Genomic DNA, 19,805 nt, shown 5'->3' with positions numbered 1-19,805 from the left:
AATTCCGTTTAGGCCAATTGTGTCCGAGCGAGGGTGTTGGCAAGTTCTGGCCGCGGAGTTCCTGCAAAAAATGTTGAATTCCCTAGAAATGCAGGATCCGTACTTATTGAAAAACTCTGAAGGCCTTGTGAATTGTCTGGCATTAGATAGTACAAGCTGCAGCTGGGGATTCAGCATAGATGTTCAAAATCTGTACTATTCCTTACCGCATGGGCCCCTAATGTGCAGTGTTAAAGATTGCATAACAAATGATAATGACGAGGTGTCATTCCGCAATACGTGCGGCATGGCAGTGGAATCCTTTCTTGAACTTCTGCAATTTTATTTAGCGAATACACATGTAGGATTTTGTGGTGAAACGTATATACAGGCAAGGGGTGTGTGCATCGGGTCAAAGGTAGCTCCCATCCTAAGTAGCATTTTTTGGGGAAGCATAGACAGGGAGTTGGACAAAGATTTAGAAGGTGTAGTAAGTAAGGTATAAAGATATGTCGATGACTACTTGATTTTAGGCTGTCCTGTAGACGAGGGTGCTTTCAGGAATAGGGTTGCAGAAGCCTTCAATTCTCTGGGCAAGGGCTTAACATTTACTTCGGAAGTACCGGTAGATAATAAGCTACAGTTTCTTGATGTCAAGTTAACATTCTTACCGGAACATGTGTGTTGGTCATTATCACCCCGAGCTGGAAAACCGCTAATGAACTATGCCTCAAATTAATCCAGGCTTGTGAAGAATGGGATAGTCATTTCGTGTTTCCGGTCAGCGTTGTTGAAGTCATGTCACCACACTGTAACGATTGCATTTTTTGAGCAAGTTGATAGGTTTAGAAAGGCTGGGTACCCGCTCGCTGTGATGCTGGCGTCGTGTGCTAGACTAATGAAAGAACTTAACAAGGATAAAGGACAATGCACAAAGAATCAAAGGCAGAAGGATGTAGCTTCCAATGTTTCAGTGATTCTGTATGTGCACGGCCTTTCACACAGACTTAAAAAGGTGGCTGGTAGTTATGAAGTAAAAGTGGTATTTTCGGCAAAAAACAAAATAGGTAGTGTGTGTTCCAAGGTTAAAAAGAAGTTCGAAAGTAAGGATTATGTAAAGAAAGAATGTAGTGTTAAACATCCGCGCAAAAACCAATTTGTTGATTGCGCGAAGAACGTTGTTTACCAGATTCCTATGACGTGTAGTCATGTGTACGTAGGGCAGACTGGGAGATGCATTAACACGAGGTTAAGGGAGCACTTTTCTAGTCTGAAAGGTCGCCCTAGTACGCATTTGGCAATGCATTGCCAAGAACATGATTGCTCCCCTTGTCTTACTAGCACAGACATTTTGTATAGGCATAGGAATCAAACCGCTAGCGAAATCGTGGAAGCACACTGGATTGAGAAACAAAAAGAAAAATGCATCAGCCATCCTTCTGTTTCATTGTTATATAACGAAAATTCGCTTCCATCATCAGATCTTTAACGCATTTTATTGTAAGTGGTTGTTCTTATGCACTTTGCTGTTTTAGTATGACCGGGTGGCTTTTGTCCACGTCTTTTTATCACAAGTGTTATATGTAATATTGACGTTGCTCTTTGACTTGATCGCGCAGATCAGCGGGTATCATATGCGCTATAGGCGTGCTCTGTTGACTAGATCGCGCAGATATGTGGGTATTTAAGCAGGTAGTTCTTCAAAAATAAAACCGGTTGTTAGAAAGCGCTCGTCCTTGTGTTACCCCTATTCTTCGTCCCTGTTTGTTTGCGCACAAAAAGTGTTAAAATGAATCTGTTCCAACTAGGCCGACTCGCAGTTAGGCTTGAGTATATATGGAGTATATAAGGCATAATTATTCAAGCGCCCAATTATATTTAACTCGGAGGAGGCTGCTTTAGGTAAATTCATTAAACTGAGGCCACTCCACCGAAACATAAAATTCGTGATATGCCACTGAAAATCCTGAAAATGGCAATACAGTAAAATTATTGCATATTACACAAATGTATCCTACAACTCAAAAGGCAGCGCCAGTTTTGTAGGCACCTTTGAGAAAGCACACAGATCACGTGCTTTATCGTCGTGCTGTCCAGCTTCCAGCAGTGCAGCAGGTTCCTGCGGGATATATGGATGCGTCCAGAATCCGCATAGCCTTCAAAATTAAAAAAAATTTAATTTATTGCGCGGTGAACCTGAAAACTTGTGATTTACCAGTGTCATGTGAAATTGCAATAACAGCCTCACACAGCCAGCTGCATGAATTTGCGTCTGGTTGTACAAATGTCTTTCGGTAATATCTCAAGAGGTTACACTGCTATATTGTAACAAGTGAAATTTCAGGAAGGAACGAAATGAGCAGCAATAGACTACCAGGACAATCAACAAACAAAACACAAATATGTAGTAAAACATAGAGCGTTGGGTTAAAAGAAATATTGAGCACATTAAAAGCTTTTTGAAAGCTAGACCGCGATATTGTAGCGATGTTATTCCTTTTCACTATTCGTTAGTGGTCTGACCGACGCCCAGGACCGTGCTACGTACTGGAACAGCCGGCCGTTAGCGGTGGAGGACAAGAGTGGTATAGAATAGAGGGGTAAGTGTCGCTACAAAATCACAGTCTTTACTTTATTACGTACTGTAGTAACCTACGATTGCAAGAGCTGACATCCTGTTCTTAATATTTGGTTGGTCTATGTGTTTCTTAAAGACCGGTGTCTGATTGAAATGTCTCGATTAAAAATAAACCCCGTTATTGTAATATCGGCCTATATCCGCTCTGCAAGATAGAAGACAAATATGCGAAGACACTCAAGAGCATAAACAATACACACAGGTTCTCGCGACCCGGACCTCCAAACCGAACTGGATACATACAATAATCTTCATACAAGCTTCTATCTGCTTAAGCGTCAAACAGCAATCGTGTGCCAACACGCAAAGCCCATGATACATTGACGTATACATTACACATGTACTGTAATTGCTGGAATGCCTGTATAGCGAATAACTTCTTGCCAGGAAACTGCCGAACGAACAGCAACTTTCAGTCTTTTCATAATTGTGTGCCCATTCAGGCATAGCAATCAAGGCGAGTAGCATATATTTCACAGCAGAATGAAAGTACGCTGTAACATCAGAGCAAGCTTTCGTGAAATTGCTTGCTAAATGTGCACAGCAACATGGTCAACCTACGATCAGAAAGCGCTTTGCTCTAGCTAGTTACACAACGCTCATTACGTAAATCATAAGCTTCAAGAATGCGCGAAAGCGCCAACCTTGCTTACCTTTCAAGACTTATCAAACGCTCCTTCGTCTCACAGGTACCGAGGCACCGACGTTTTTCTGGCGCAAGCTCTGTAGAACTTCCGGTGAACTCCGGCTCCACAAAAGCACAACCTTCAACAAAGTATTCCGTACATTATGATTCGAACGCCAAGTACCGGACTTTTCACGAGAGCTCGGGCAAGCAGCTCGGCAAAACAAAGGCAGCTCGGACGGGCGCTGTAGTAGGACACTCACTGTCGACACTGGTGGATCGCACGAAACACACGGCGAACTGATGGCGTTACACGAGTCCGGAGGGTTTGCGATGGTTAATGCACACGACAAGGAGTACATTTTGTCGAGGCACTTCTAAGATATAATTCAACTACCGCCATACTGCAAGCAGCATTCAGTACAACCAACGTGGTGTGTCAACCAAACCATTGACAGAACACATACTGCAGTAGTGCCACTCTGCGGTTTTTAGAAAAATGTATCTTAAGTGAGAAAATTACGTGTATTTTCCTAATAACAATTGGTAGGACCTTTTAACAAATTTGTTGGGTCCAAAAGTGTGTAATTTATAAAAATATGTTCTTTGTACTTTGCGATACGAAGTTTAAGGAAATGTATATAAAAAAAACGAAACGGATCTTGCCTTTAAGATTCGCAACCGCTTCAGGCGCATGCAGTTTGCAAAAGCACGGCCTTCCAGATCAGACTTTGTCACTCAAAGGAAGCCGTAGCTGGGAGGAGGGCAGGCATTTAGGCCCCAATGGTTGGGTTTATACTGCCTAGTTAGGCTTCCATATTTATAAAACATATACAGGGACTTAAGCTGAACCATGAGCGAGCTTTAAGCAGGAGACACACGGTACAATTCGGTGTCCGTCCGACGTGCGGCGCTGCATGCTCCGGCACGCGGCATACGACCATTCCCGGCACACGGTGCGTGCATCCGAAAGATCGAGCGGCGCGTGAGCTCCGCCCAGATACAGCCCCCCCGCTTGAGTTCATATCCACGTCGAGAAACGCAATATAAACAATTCTGCACAACACTGCTTCGCTTTACGCGAACACTGTGAATAAGATTATGCCCCTGCGAGTGACAGAACACTTCACGACGGCGCTTTGTCCACTAACGGCTCCGCTAACAGCCAGCGATAGGCCCAGCTATACGCGGACGCTGCCCAAGCTAGTCGAAGAGCGCTTATTTTTGCCAAAATAATTAACACTGTACACTTAGGTCGCCCGTAAATAAGTACAATTGGTTTACTCGACGCAGTCGTTGCGAAGGGCAAACGTGCAAGCGAAACGAGTAGCCTCACTCAGACTGTCGGTGTGTGCTGTCTGCCCGCGAAATGCACTCGCGTCGCGGCTCTCGATTTCGCCAGCAGCTTAGTGCTAGTGTACTAGGCGCTGCTTTGCATAATAAGCACACGTTCGAGATAATTTTACTGAACTGGTAACTATTTTGTGTCTGAACTAAATTGCAGCAGGCAAGAAAAAAAAACCGCGAAGAACCGCCTTGCCAGCGCCACCTCCGTGGAGGGAACGTCAGAGAACGTTACATGCGAGCCGCGCAGTCATTGGCTGCGGTCAAACGACGATACGGTTGTCGGAGGCATCGGAAGATGAAAAGCTTCCCGGTTTGTCGCACCCCGGACGTTCAATCCGGCGCTTCAGCACGGCAAAACACCTTGATTCCGGCGCGTCGGAAGCCGGATCGGACACTGAATCGGACCGTGTGTCTCCCACTTTAGTTGGCGAACACGAGCCGATCAGGTGGTGCTGGTACAAACTTTATTTAGTGAAGGCCAAAAAAAAAAACGAAACTAAGATGCCGCCGTTCAGTGGGTGGCCTTCAGGCTGGCGGTCGTGGCCACCAGATCATGCCTGGCGGCGACTTCCGCTGCCCAGATCGTTGCCGTAGCTGGTCATCCGGCTCCGAGCTGGCCAAAGCAGCCTCCCACAGCTGCGGACTAGATACATGCCAAGAGGCAGGGGGCGAGCGTTCAGGGCACGAATACAGAATATGAGCATAGTCTGCTCGTGGGTGACTACAGAGCGTGCATTCAGGTGAGAAGGCACCGCGGAGAATAATGGCAAGTCGGGCAGGAGAGAGGAAACTGTGGGCCTGTAAATGGCGCCACGTGCTCTGTTGGAGCTTAGAGAGGGATTTTTGAGAGGGAGGGAGGGATAGGCGAGAGTTGCGGTAATGAAGGGTGATGCCATGGAAGCTGAGGAGGAAGTCACGCGTGTCCATCCCGGAGTGCAGGGGGACAGCTCGGTCTGTCATCTCGCGAGCGATGGAATTTGCCGCCTCGTTGCCAGGGTGCCCCGCACGAGCCGGAACCCAGAGGAGTTGGATACGACGAGAAGGGGGAGAGGAGTGCAAGGATGCTGAGAGTGGAGGATGCGGAGATGCGGCCCTTCGCTAAGTTGTGGACTGCAGCTTTGGAGTCGCTGAGTATGAAACGGGCTGGGGTAGTGGCAATGGCGAGCGCAATAGCTGCTTCCTCTGCGGCAGTGGAGGTGTGGGCAGGTATAGTGGCAACGTTCAGGGGAGAAAGTGTATGGGAAATGGTGGCAAGGGCGTAGGCAGGGTGGGAATTGTATGGCGCCGCATCGACATACACAGCGTTAGACTGTGTGCCGTATTGGCGCCAGAGGGTAGAGGCACGGGCAGAGCGGCGGCCGGCGTGATGCTCAGGGTGCATGTTCTTGGGAAGAGGGTTGACAGTGAGCATGGAAGATACAGAGGAGAGTAAGGGGTGGGTTACACAGACAGGGGACACAGGCGTCAAGCGGAGGGATGAGAGAAGCGCTCTACCAGATGGGGTGCGAGAAAGGCGGAGCCGATCAGCGCGCCGTCTGTGCAGCTTCATCTGCTTGCAATGGTGGATGGCCTACGGGCTTCTTTGACACCTACTGAGCACAAATTCATAATCACCGCTCATATACATGCTTCCTATGGCGCTAGCTCTAGTGTTTTCGAGAATATGTGCCCTCATCATGAATTGGTGAGACCATATTTCCTCTTGGCGTGCGGTATTAGCAGCAATTCTTTTTCTATGAACATTCTACTATCATCTGTTACTAGGAAGTTGATTAAAAATTTGGTAAACAGTTACTGTGCAAAAAAATGTTTAAGAGCAGCCAGTCTTTGCATATTCATCATAATTAAGATTATGTCATCGGTTCATTTTTCAATAAATCATTTTCACAAACTTTTTAATAACCAGTGTTACTAAAGAGTTGATTGAAAATGAACAAATTTACACCTGTGCATAAAACAAGACTGTCTTGCACCAGCCATGTTCACTAAATAATTCTAAGCGTTTTAAAATATTCATGCATGTTCTGTAACTGGGGTTACGTACCTTAAAAGGCATAATTATATTATTGACTTTAATGGCGTTTCTAAAAAGCGAAAATCGTCTGTATTAACGTTCTAGTGACTTTTTTAACATACTGAAGTTAGAAAAAATGAAACCAACTTTTTTTTGACTAACGTTACTAAATATCAACACTCTATAGGATGTTACTAAAGTTGATAGAAAGTCTATAAAAGTTCTGAAGAAAATGAGCTTTTTTGTATGGCGTAACCAGATTTTTATTCGAAATCTAATTGGCGAAAATTTTATTGAGTGCATATTTGATCCTTCAACATATGTTCATTTCTTTACTGTTTTAGGTATTTATTCTGTATAAGCGATGTGTTTTTGCTACTGTTCTGCTGTACCAAAATTCATTCAGTGAACTGTAGCAGAATCGTTCTTGAAACAAAAAGAAGGTATAATAAGGACTGCAGAGCACGGTCATTTTTTATTTAAACACGCTAAAAAGCGGTACAGTAATGTGGGATAAGGTACACTCACACATGCTAGCAGTAGCACTTCTTCGAATCTGTTGGTTGCTTATAGAAGGAATGAGTCTTCAGTCCTCTCCTGAAAATGCACCATAGTACAATTATTGTGCAAACTATCTTTGCTAAAATGATCCACTGGTGTGGCGCACAATATGGGCGTCTTTTTTCACCTCTATGGAACAAAAAACACAAGCAATTCTGGCCATTTCGAAAGGAAATTACTAATTAGGCGTGCTAAAAGTGGACCGCATTTGTCGAAGACCTGATATGAGCAGTTTTTGTATAAATCTACTAACTTCTAGCACACTAATATATATATGTGTGTGTGTGTGTGTGTGTGTGTGTGTGTGTGTGTGTGTGTGTAAATGGAAGTTCTAGCACTATAAAGCCTTCCCCTTATTGTTGTCGGCATCACATAGGCAACTTAAGCTGGTCGCTTCGACCTTGAACATGTGCTAGAAATGTGTGCACTCGTAATCTGTGTTAAGTCTGATAACATTTATCGTAGACACACTCACCACTGCAATATACACTATCTGAAATTGGACGTTTCATTACCTGTCCTTTGTTGAACTTAAACAGGGAAAGGTCTAGCAACTGGTCGCTCGATTCTTGCTCGCAAACTATTATACGGCAGTTTCGGAAGCAAATGGCGTGATGTGGAAGCGTACGAGGCAATTCAACACTTTCGTTCAACACAATGGCAGTTAGCACTCTGTCATTTCAACGTCGATCCTCGTATAATGCAAGATACCCTGCACCATAGCGTCCGCCGTAACCTCCACCGTAGCCGCCGCTGTAGCCTCCACCATAGCCGCCATCGTAGCCACCGCCGTAGCCACCGCCGTAGCCACCGCCGTAGCCTCCTCCATATCCGCCACCGTATCTTCCACCATAGCCTCCTTTGTTGCCACCACCATAACCACCGCCGCTTCCAGCACCATAGCCGCCGCCGTAGCCTCCATCATAGCCGCCGCCGTAGCCGCCGCCGTAGCCTCCACCATAGCCGCCGCCGTAGCCTCCACCATAGCCGCCGCCGTAGCCTCCGCCGTAGCCTCCGCCGTAGCCTCCGCCGTAGCCTCCGCCGTATCCGCCACGGTATCTTCCACCGTAGCCTCCTTTGTTACCACCACCATAACCTCCACCGCTTCCAACGCCGTAGCCGCCACCGTAGCCTCCACCATAGCCGCTGCCGTAGGCTCCGCCGTACCCGCCACCAATTCCACCGCGGTAGGATCCACCGTAGCCGCCATCGTTTCTGCGACCGTTGCCTCCATCGTTTCTGCCACCATAGTCTCCGCCCCCATCACCTCCATTGTTACCGCCGCCATATCCACGGGCATTGCCTCCACTGTAGCCTCCACTGTATCCACCACCCCCACGGCCGCCAGCGTAGCCTCCATAGTTGCCTCCGCCATAGCCCCTACCTCCGCCATTGTCACCACCGCCATATTGACCACCGGCAGAAGCTATAGCCGTCGCAGCACAAAGAAACGCCACAAGGGCCTGCAAAAGAAAAGCGCCATTCTGCTCTTACAAAACTTCATGCAAGCTGCAAAACTTTGTACAAAGAAGCTCGCACGCATGTTTTCCACTATTCGACGTTGTGTTACAATCCCGAAGGCGGCCGCATTTAAAAAAGTAATTAGCGCTGTATGCGTTGTTTCTTTCGCGATTTCTTGCGTAACTTCGTTCGCACTAACGCCTTTTTAAAACCCGGTCGACGAGGACCAAATAAATGTTAGGTGAGAATGAGCATGGGTAGTGATTTTGTTTGCAAATGACATGAGTCAAAATGATGGGAAGGTAACATAGGGTTTCACTACTAAAACAGCACAATTTTGTCGATTCAAGACTCTGTTTCTCAAATCAAGATATAAGTATGGCACCTCTGATGAAAACAAAGATAGATACCTTACAATTTTTGCAAACATTCATATGAAAAATTTGCTCTTAGTTTCGAATTCGTAAACCATTTCAAAGGGGCTAGAACACTGACCATTCTTTATGGTTTCGAAACAAGCATCTAACACGAAATTCTGAAACGCTCATTTCCTTTGAACAAATCTTAATATTAGGGAAGGAGTCCTTCATACGTCCTTACCGCGAGGTACTCATTCAGAGAGCAAGCGCATTCTGAAAGCTGCATAGTTATATGCTTAAACAAAGCAAGCCCCTCCCCCCCCCACTGCTCTGGTAAGACAATAAATGAATGCCGCGAGCTTGTTTTCGAGTGCACCGGCCATGTTTTACGCCAATTCTGACCAATCAAATAAACCGGGCCAAGTTCGTTTTACATTGGATTAGCGCGATAGCCTTATGGGCGCCGTGTCATAGAAAACCTGGCGCCGGCGTCTGGCGTCCCGCGTCCAGCTTCAACCGTCTTCTGAGCGAAACGTGACTCCAAACCACGCATACCGAACCATGCAGGCCCTCCGTGTAGCGCAGAGACGTTACTGAACTAATTAAATTTCTCACAGTAAAATGCGTCAGAACAATTGTGAAATACAACTTACACACAAACTACAGACATGGTGGCGTTGGATTGTAATTTGAATATACGAAAAAACATTCCGTTACGCGGAAACTCAAACACAAATCCGATTCTCAGCGTTTCTACCATTCATAGAGCGGTGCGCCCGATTCCTTGTAGCACCATCCAGATCGCGTTCACCGCAGCCCTTCCTGGTAAACATTATTGTTACATAGACTGCAGTTACCGGGAAACATGAGAATCAGCCAGGCATCTTTGAACGCAGTCGCGTTCCACTCCTAAAGGCGGTGCTTAAGCGTCCTCCATATTTCGCTATTTTACAGACGCGTGGACGTTTACTACGCAAGTGTATTTACTTGGCATGAAAAAATAGCGACAGAAGAGAGGAGAACATGACGCGTGTAATAATTGAAAGGAGTCATATGCTATTTAAGTTTTAATGCTAAAGTATACCAGCATGGGTGCGCATAACTGGATTGATTACAATCTCTGCGCTTGCTCGCAAAGTTAAAACAATTTACCAGAGGATTCATGGCTGTGTTGGGGGCTGCACCGGCGACTCAGCAACTGACTCTGTTCTGTAAGGCGGCTGACACAGCGCCTTATATAGGCACTCACACAGTTCTCCTTTCCTTTAGGTTGACTCGTGACAACAGGTCCATTCAGCGCTGGCATGTAACCACGACCACAAGAATGCCAGAAAAAAAGAAAGAAAACGATCATCACTCGGTGTGATACTCCACGATCTTCCTCGTATCGCTTCATATCCTCCCCGGGAAATTCCTGTAAAAAAAAATTCACAACTCGAGAGTTGGACAAAATTTCTTGCTTCAGGATGGATCACCAGAAAGGTCTAGCAAGAGCAACCGTAGGCTCTTAGCTCGCGGGATAGTGAGCTATCTTTTAGCTGCTCCAAACCCTCTTGCGGATAGCGTTCCTGTTTTGTTTCTTTCCCTTTTTCCAAGCGATCAACCCGGAAATCTGCCTCAACGTGGTTAACGTCGGACCAAGAACGTGTTCCGTCCGATAGACTAAAACACAACGCATTGATGGTTTCTTTGTTCTGAAGGCGCGCATCACGCGTTTAAAAGCGGTGGCATCTTACGCGGTTTGTTGAGGACAGCTAAAACAGGCGCCTGGTGAGTTTATATCTTATGGATACACGGAACTGCCGTTAAAAGTAGGAGCGACCTTACAGCTAGAGTCAGAGATTACTTTCAACAAGTCTGAAGTGTTTGCGTAAGTGAAGGAAGGATAAGAACACAATACAGCCTCGCTTCCCTTCCTGCACTTTCATTTCAAGCAACAAACCATTGAAATGTGCTGCTGCTGCTGCTTCCTACAGAGCAAACAGGACCGGCATACACAAGTGACGTCTAGTCTGTCCATTATGACGGCTGGCTACTTTCCTTATCTAAACAAGTCTATAGCCTTGTTTGCCACTGCCGCGACACTTTGCTCAGTGTCGTTGACTCCTGTGAGCAGACAGAAATTTTGGGGATCAATTACCTGTGATCGCCTATGATATTTCAAATGCATTTGATTAAAGGCGTGTGTTTTAGTTTTCGACCTGGATAAACTACGCCACGAAATTTAGTGCTATCAGATATTCGTATTAAGTTCTTGTCGAGACACACAAATAGATTTTGAAAATAATGTTGGCAAGGAATGAAATAAATCATAAAAACTGCTTGCAGCAGCTTGACACTCAACATCTTTCGACGCCTGGAAGTTATATAGATCAGCGGTCACTTTTCGCTGTAGCTCGGCGGCATTATTATAGTAAATTAAAAATGGCAGTGTCATCTCCATATAAGATAAAGTCGACAATGGTCAGAACAATAGGCAGGTGGTTAATAAATAGCAGAAAGAGCAGCGAGCCAAGGATGGAGCCTTGAGGAACACCTTCATTCATGTTCTCAATATACGAGAGTTTGCTGTAAATCTGAACAACTAGAGTGCGATTACACAGCTAGAGGTAAACTGATGTGGCGGGCCAGTTTCGCCATAAGATTCCTGTTTATGCATAACAGTTTGGCGTATAATAGTTCCAAAAGGTTTGTTAAATCTATAAATACACTTTCAACCAGCATGGCATGGTCGATTGCCTTGTTAATTTTATCTGTGAAGGTGAGAAGCGCCAGCTCGGTTGATTAACATAGCCGGAAGCCATATTGTTTGAATGATCGTAGATTAAAGTTTGCTAAGTAGATTGCTAAGCGTGTATGAACAAGTCGTTCAATCAGTTTACTGCAAAGTGAAGAAATATAAATACATCTTTATGCATAGCGAAGTTCACGGTCTACTTATTTTTGTAAGCAGGTGGTATCCTACCAATCTTCAGAGACTTGGGAAATATGCCTGCTTTAAACATTTCTCGTAACAAAATCTGCTATGAAAGGAGATAGTCATTACAATCTAACTTCATACGAGATAAGTGAACAGATTCTAGGCCAGATCCAGTAATAACGTACAAGGTGAAGGACCAGGACTGCGAGAGACGACATATACAGCGCTGTGTATGTCGTCTCTCGCAGTCCTGGTCCTTTGCGCTGTATTTTATTTGTGATCATGAATTACCAACTAGCCCAAGCAACCACCCTAGTTCAAATCCAGTTGACGTAAATGAAGATATCGCGTGAAAAACTTCCTGTTCAATCGTTGGTCACAGGTAGAAAGAATGATGATGACGAGGCAATGCTGGTAATGGAGGATGTGCTTCAGAATCCAAAGTACTACTAAAATGCTCACTGAAGGCATGCGCGATATCTGTTGAACGACAGTTTATTGTGTCTCAGTTTTTATTTTTCAAATACTCGTGGCATTTGTTATTTAAAGATTTGTTGATAATCTGACAGCTGCGCCTCATATTATTGACACTATTCAAAATCTTGCTCTGAATGTAATCTAGGCGGGCGCACCTAACTGCTGCTTGAAGTGCGTTGGAATATTTCCTGAAACGAGCTTTAATTTTACAGCTGAATGGCTCACAAATTACGCTCTTGTACAACGCATTTTTCTTCAAGATACATCCAGGTACCTGCCTCGTTGCCCAAGGTTTTATAGGGGAATGTAGTCGTACACTCATGAATTCTGTGCGTAACTTCAGCCAAACACAACTGATAAGCATTTTCAGCGCAGGTTTCATGTAGTACGGTGGTGCAGTCGGTTCTGTGTATCATAGAAAAAAATTTCGGAGAGTGAAAACACACTTTCTCTTTGTTTGAGTATATTTAGAATTTCCTGTACCTGAAGCACAGAAAATAGGGTAGTGGTCTGTTATGATTGCTCAATGATTACTGCTGTATTATCTGCAGTAAATATTGTTGTATGTGTTCATTTAACGCATGAGATCCTGCGATGTGACTTGTAGTTTGAGTAGTGGTTTAAGAAGCTAGGCTGTAGCCTTGAGAGCACCCGAGATAACCAGAACATGTGTGATTATTAGAGCCGATAATGTTTATGTAGATGGCTCCCCAAATAATGACATTTGTCTTTTCGTTCGCAACAGTGTGCAAGAACTTCAAATCGTAGAACAAATTCACTATGTTACGATTATGCATAACTATAAATGAACGCTAATATTGCGTTCCGGCTATCATTTGAAACATACTCCGATCAAATTCTAACCATATAGACTGAATGAGCAAATTACAAAAGACAAAGTCTTTGCGGTGTTTTTATGGAAATGACCATTTAATAAATAAAGCAGATCCGTCTGCCACGTGGGGTGTACCATGATAGCAGTAGTGTGCATTGTACTCTGATAACGTATAGAAATTTCTATTGTGCAGTGACAATAATGTTCAGATAGACATAAAAAAGTAGTTCGGATTAATCAGAAATAAATGCAGTGAGGTTGTTGTAGTTGTTTCGTAGGCTACATATAGCAAAATATATCAGTGGTACTTTGTGAATTTCGTCACTGAGAGATTTTTTCGAAGATCCTGGCAAGAAATATTCTTGCGCAAGTTTATGACACGCAGACGCAAAAATCAACGCCAGTAAGCTAGGTGAAAGTAACGTGATCAGCTGTATAATAGATATTGTAGACGCGGCTGTCATCTGTCCTTCTGGCCTTGATTACTCATGGGTCTGTCCAGAGGTATTTCCATGCTCTTGCTTTTTATTCCAGTGCAAGAGCTTGTTTGAATAGCCGTGTCCCTTTTTTCGCGTGAGGTGATCGTTTACACATAAGGGCTTCTGATCGTTTTGTGGAACACCAAGGGCCGCGGTGGTCAAGTGAGCCGTACGTGTCTTTTTCACGAACTCATTTTTTTCCTTGGTAACAGAAGTGGGCAATAATATTTGTTTCTTTTTTAGGCTGACACACGATGTACAGTGTCGACCGCCTCAGGTGCGATGTTGCATCCTATAGCATCACCCGTAGACTGGGCAACCTCGAGACCGCTTTCACCTTTGATTGTGGTGATCACTTTTATTTCAACGTTATTTAGTCGGGAGTACTACTCCAGTTCAGAAACCATGCGTGTGAAGTGACCATATTTATCTTCCAGAGCCTTGTTTTCAATAGCAAGATCGGCATTCTGCTGCTTAACAGCCTCGAAAAGTTCAATAAGCATGCCGAGGCTGTCAGCATCGCAACAACCTCAGCACGGAAAGAATCGATTTCTTTTGCCATCTCAGCATTGGTCGGCACAGTGTACAACAGCACATGGTTGGGCAGCAGCGGCAGTGGTATACATAGAAAAAAAATTACCACCTCTTCCTCTACAGGAAAAGGGGGGTAAGCGAAGCTTGTGTCTGCGCGTGACCTTCGTCACGGTTAAGTAACCCACGGGTAAGGGCGCCGAATTGCTTCGGCCTCCCGCTTCCTCAGCTCGGGATCTTCTCCTCGCTGTCGGATTGCCTGGGTTCAGGCAAGTCTAACGGCTGCATTGGCGCGCCGACGGCAAGCCCTTTCATGGGTGAGTTCATGTCGCCGCTTGTGGAAGGCTGCCAGTTAGTCGGGGGAATGCCAAACGTGTGACTGGCCTACGCGCTTTGCGAGAATGAACTGATCGGAAGTGATACCTGTGCAACGGGCGCCAAACCTTTTCGTGCTCTTTCCCTCCGCGGCGGAAGCGAAACGACTCTGATTGGTTGCGCGCCTGGCGTAAGCGTGCACCTATGCAGCTGGAATCCTCGCTAATGACACCCGCTCAGCTGCTGGCGCAGCTGCCAACTCATCAAGCCGCTTTTTCCCACAGTTGCTCTGTTTTGGGAGTAACTGGGTTTTTTGCGTGACTACAATGCCACCCAAAATTGTCAGCTAATACAAGCTTTGCTTGAAAATTTCGGTTGGAGAATTATCAAAAAAGGAGAGAAACCTGTGACAAAAGTAGGATTATATTAGCGACTTGTTCGCGACCGCAACCACTGCGGCCAAAAGTGAGAGACAGCAGAGACAGCAACAAATATGCTTGCCTATAAGCTGGAAGTTGCCCGGTAGAGAGCCGACGCACCAGACCAATCACTGTCCTGACGAAGTGGATAGCTGGGCAGTGCGCGCGCAAAGGTGATACCCTTTCCTTGCTTCAGCTTATACATTGTTCCGCATGTACTGTTCCGTGAAAAAAGTAGGAGTAGATTAGCGACTTGCATGCGCACGACCGCAACCGCTGCTGCCACAAGTGTGATGTTATATTTTCTTGTATTGCTAATGATGCGATTTGCATTTTCTTGGCTACTTGACATTTTCTTAACCTGTATTGACAGCGCCTTGGAGCAAATTTTGACAGGAAAGGGTGTACTAAAAGTGTTCAGGTATGCTGACGATTTTTTAATAGATTTTAACAAACTGAACGTGTTGACTTACAGAGATGGTGTAAGCACTGTCCTACACAGTGTTAAAGAGGAGGGACGGGGGATGGTATTCACGCATGAACTACCCTTGCAGGGGCGATTACAGTTTTTAGACATTAACATTACCTTGGGTGAAGATCATGTATGTTGGCAGTACGCACATCGAGCACAAAAGGAGCTTCTTGCTTGTGTGTCGGCGCATTCAAAAACCGTAAAACGTTCCATTGCTAAACTTTGTCTTGTGTCTGCTCTCGTGAAATCGTGTCACCATGCAATGCGCGCGAGCTTTGACAAGCAAGTTCATAGGTTGGTTTCGGCGGGGTTCCCAGGCACGGTTATCACAGCAGTGGCTGAAGCGATCTTGCAAAAAATCAAAGGTGTCATGGTCCAGAAACCATGCTAACAAGAAAAACTAGCTGCGAAGCCGGATGTGCTGTGTATGCACATAGGATAGCCCACAATATGAAAAAGGTGGCAAACAGACACGGCGTCCAAGTCGTGTTTTCAGCTCCTCGAAAACAGGCACAGCTCTGCGCCCGCGTCGCGAGCGAGGGTACGAGGACCAACTGCACCAAAAAACATGGAAAGCAGTTTGTAAAGTGCTGCATCAGTGTGGTATATGAAATACCTTTGACCTGCGGGAAAACTTATGTGGGCGAAACAGGTAGTTGACTGACCATGCAGCTGAACATGTGCAGTCGCTGAAAGAAGGAGGTGCGCATCTTTCGCAACTATTTGCAACTTGCACTGCGTGTGACTGAGCGGCAGAACGTTTGCCACGAAAACAATGCCAGTACTGCAAGAAATGTGAACTACGGTTCGGCGAGATAAAGATTCTTGGCAGAAACAGGGAAACAAAGCCACGTGAGGTTTTGGAAGCATTCCATATAAAGAAAAGAGGAAAAATTGTGTTAGTGATACTTCCGTGACCCTCTTCAAAAGCGAAATGTCCTATCTAAAACGGTTTGGCAGATGATGTATTATAGTCATTGCGCGCATCTTTGTGATTTTCCTTATATTTGCTGATTTTTCGGTGAATAAAGATAGATGAAGTTGGCGCTTGTCCCGTGTCGTTCTCCCTTTCGTGACCGTCTTAGTTAGCGCTGTTCCTTCCTAATTCAAGTATGCACAATCTAGCCCAAATGAATGTTGTCCTGTACTTGAGGCGTTTCGCATCTATCTATCTATCTATCTATCTATCTATCTATCTATCTATCTATCTATCTATCTATCTATCTATCTATCTATCTATCTATCTATCTATCTATGTATCTATCTATCTATCTATCTATCTATCTATCTATCTATCTATCTAACAACAACAACAACATCGTAGTTGTTCAAGCTTTGTCATCTGGCTCTGCCTGGCCATCGTCGTGATGCTAGCGTAGTGATACATTCGTTATGCATTAACTGTCATATCGGGAACGTGACGCCATTGTGGTTGCACCGTCCTAGTCGCTGTAGACTTGTTATGCGAATCTCGTAACGTTGTCGTCGTTACCCAGTCATCATCATGCATTTGTTGTCATACAATCGTACAGATGCCGTCGTGGTCGTTCTATAATCATTATTTTAATGTCGTTAGGTCACCGGGATCACACCATATAACGCTGGTAATCCTACCATTATCGGCACGTCATCGTTGTCATACTCCTAAGCAAACCAAGTGACTCAAGTTGTCTTAGCTTGGAACATTAGATATGTGCTAGTGGTCCTGATGCTGTCGTAGTGGGTGCATCGTCATTCTAGCTTTGCCGCGGGACTGCTGGCATGCCGTCTTCATTATGCCATCGTTATTAGACAGTCGTCCTACATTTGTTCCCGTAACAACGTCGTGATACTGTCGCTGTCATTCTATCGCTTTCACTCAAGATTACTCGTCCGACTTTCGTCATGGTATCAGTGTCACGCATCGTGGTCACACAATCTTCGCGATGCAGTCGTAATCGCGCCATCGTCGTCATACACTCGTCTTACAATTGTTCTGCAACTCTGTCAAGTCATTGTTGTCATTGCGTCTTCGTCAAGTCGTCGCGGTCGCGACATCATCATTCTGTCTTCGTCATCCGGTTGACATATTACTTTCCTCTTCAGGCCATACTCGTCATGTACTCATCGTATTCGCATTGCACTCATGTCGACGTCGTCTCGCATACCATCATCGTCATTTCAGAATCGGGATCTGATTACCGTCATTATGTATTTATTGATCGACGTCATTTCTACTTCAAACCATCGTCGTTCGAGTATCGTAGTCGTACAGTCATCGTAATGCCTCCAAACTCGGGGGTGACCAAGGCAAGCGCGTGCCATTGTGAATGTGCCGATACTGCATGAAGTATTTGCTACTGAAGTTTGAGAATGACCACTGCACATTTCATATAACGTAACTTCAACAGAATGTTTCGCCGCTGCAATGCTTGAATGCTGTTCGTATTACCGTCGGTAGTCATCATGAGATGGTAGAACCATAAGTTTATTGCGTTAGCAATATTTGGGTGTTTCACGTACTTCCTTGCTTACTGGGTCATGTACTTCGCCTACCTGGGTCACTGAGCAGTCAATGGTGGAATGCTTAGTGCATCGGGCTGCGGTGCTGAAGGCTAGCTATCGTATCAACATTGGTGAATGAGTATGTGACAATGTGTACATAAGTACCTCTCCAACGAAGCTCTCTCACGCCGACATACATCACTGTAGACGCGGGACTCGGCGGGCCACCGCTGCTCGGATAAGCTCTTTTACGCCAACTGGGAATATTTGGTATCTGCCACTCGGTCTGTGCTGGTCTACAGTGAAGATTTTTGATGCCAACTTTGGTCACTTGGTATGTGCCAGTATGTGTGCGCCGCTCATCAATGAATGTCTTTGACGCCAACTTATAGGCCTGTGCTGTTTGGAATATGGCACTATAAATGATAATTGAGTTGAAAAACATTCATTGTATAAGGAAAGAGTTCTGCAGGTAGGTGGGTGTGTCCCCTTGTCCAGGGTTCCACTGGCCTTAGCCGCCGCCGCACTTGGTCGAGGAGTGCCTCTTGGGCCCCCATTTGCTTTCTTGCGAGCCAGGTCTCCCAACGCTCCCTTCTGCATTTTTGAGCCGGAATGTGAGGCGTATTAATTTTTTGTGGCCTGAGCTCGCAGTTCCATATACTGTTGGCGAGACTTGGCTGGCCTCCGCACCACGGGCAGGTGACCACGAGTGCGGTGGGGTGGATGGCATGTTTCAACTTTAGGTGCCGGTATGTATTTGTCAGCAGGCAGGGCCACTCATGCGCTTCCCTTTCACCTAAGTGAGGGTGTGGAGAGGGTGGTAGCACTGTTTTTCGCGACGCTGGGCTTCTAGGATATACCGGGGAGTGTGGTGCGCCTGGGACAGGAGAAGGTGTCTGGAATGGGGACACTCGCTCAGTGAGCCATAGCTCGAGCTGTACTGTCCTCTCTGTCGTTTCCCGTTGCTGCGATGTGTCCCGGGCACCATATGATTCTGTGTTTCTGAAGTAATGTACCTAAGAGTCGGGCGAAACACGCAGGAACGCGGCTGCTAGGGAAATAACGGCATGCTATATGAAAGTCCATGAGGATATCAGACCCCTGCCTTAGCGACCGCTAGGGCTTCTGCTGGGTTTGCCGAGCTGGTCTTGGCTGAGGCGCTGATAAGTAAACCTGGCCTGCGGGCCGAGCAAACGGCGGCCGGCGAAAAGCCATGTTTGCCACAGCGGGCTGCGTTTGTGTAAGGTGTGTGTGGGTAAATTCCGTACTATTTCGTGAGTTGTTTGGCTATAGCGTCGCGACGCGCTCGGTGGTACAAAGGATGGATGCCTTTCAGTATAGGCGGAGTGTGGATTGGGGTTTGGATACTGGCGAAAAGTTGTACGAGTTCTTCGTCACTGTTTTGCGGCCGCATGGTATACCCTATGCCACGCAGGACATCCCTACGCGTGGGGGTGAGGCTGAGTCTTTCTCGTTCTGACATGAGGACCGCCACCCTCAGCTTCCCAAAGGTGTTGCGGATCCCTGATACTAGAGGGCGATTCGTAGGTGTTCATGTTGGTAGTCCCAGGGCAGCTATGTAGGCGGTACGGATGAGCGTTCGCGCACCTAAGTTCTAATTAGGTGAGACCGTACGTGACTCGGCTAATTACAAAGGCATGGATCCTGCTCTCCAAAGCCTTGGCGATGGTAGGTTGCTCTCTGCACTATGCATGAAAGTTATTTTACTGTCGTGCGAAGAGCTTTAAGTGTGTGGTGTGCGCGCCTAATGCCCTGTAGCCAGAGATCAAGTATGCATGCTTTGGCAACCTCGCGTAAGGGGTGATCCCCAAATCTCAGGTCAAAGGGTTGTTTGCCTCGGCGACCTTTGCCATACAGCCGAACAAATT

This window comes from Dermacentor variabilis, chromosome 3, assembly GCF_050947875.1.
Source record: "Dermacentor variabilis isolate Ectoservices chromosome 3, ASM5094787v1, whole genome shotgun sequence".
In the NCBI taxonomy this organism is placed as follows: Eukaryota; Metazoa; Arthropoda; class Arachnida; order Ixodida; family Ixodidae; genus Dermacentor; species Dermacentor variabilis.
Note: the sequence above shows the minus strand (reverse complement) of the source record.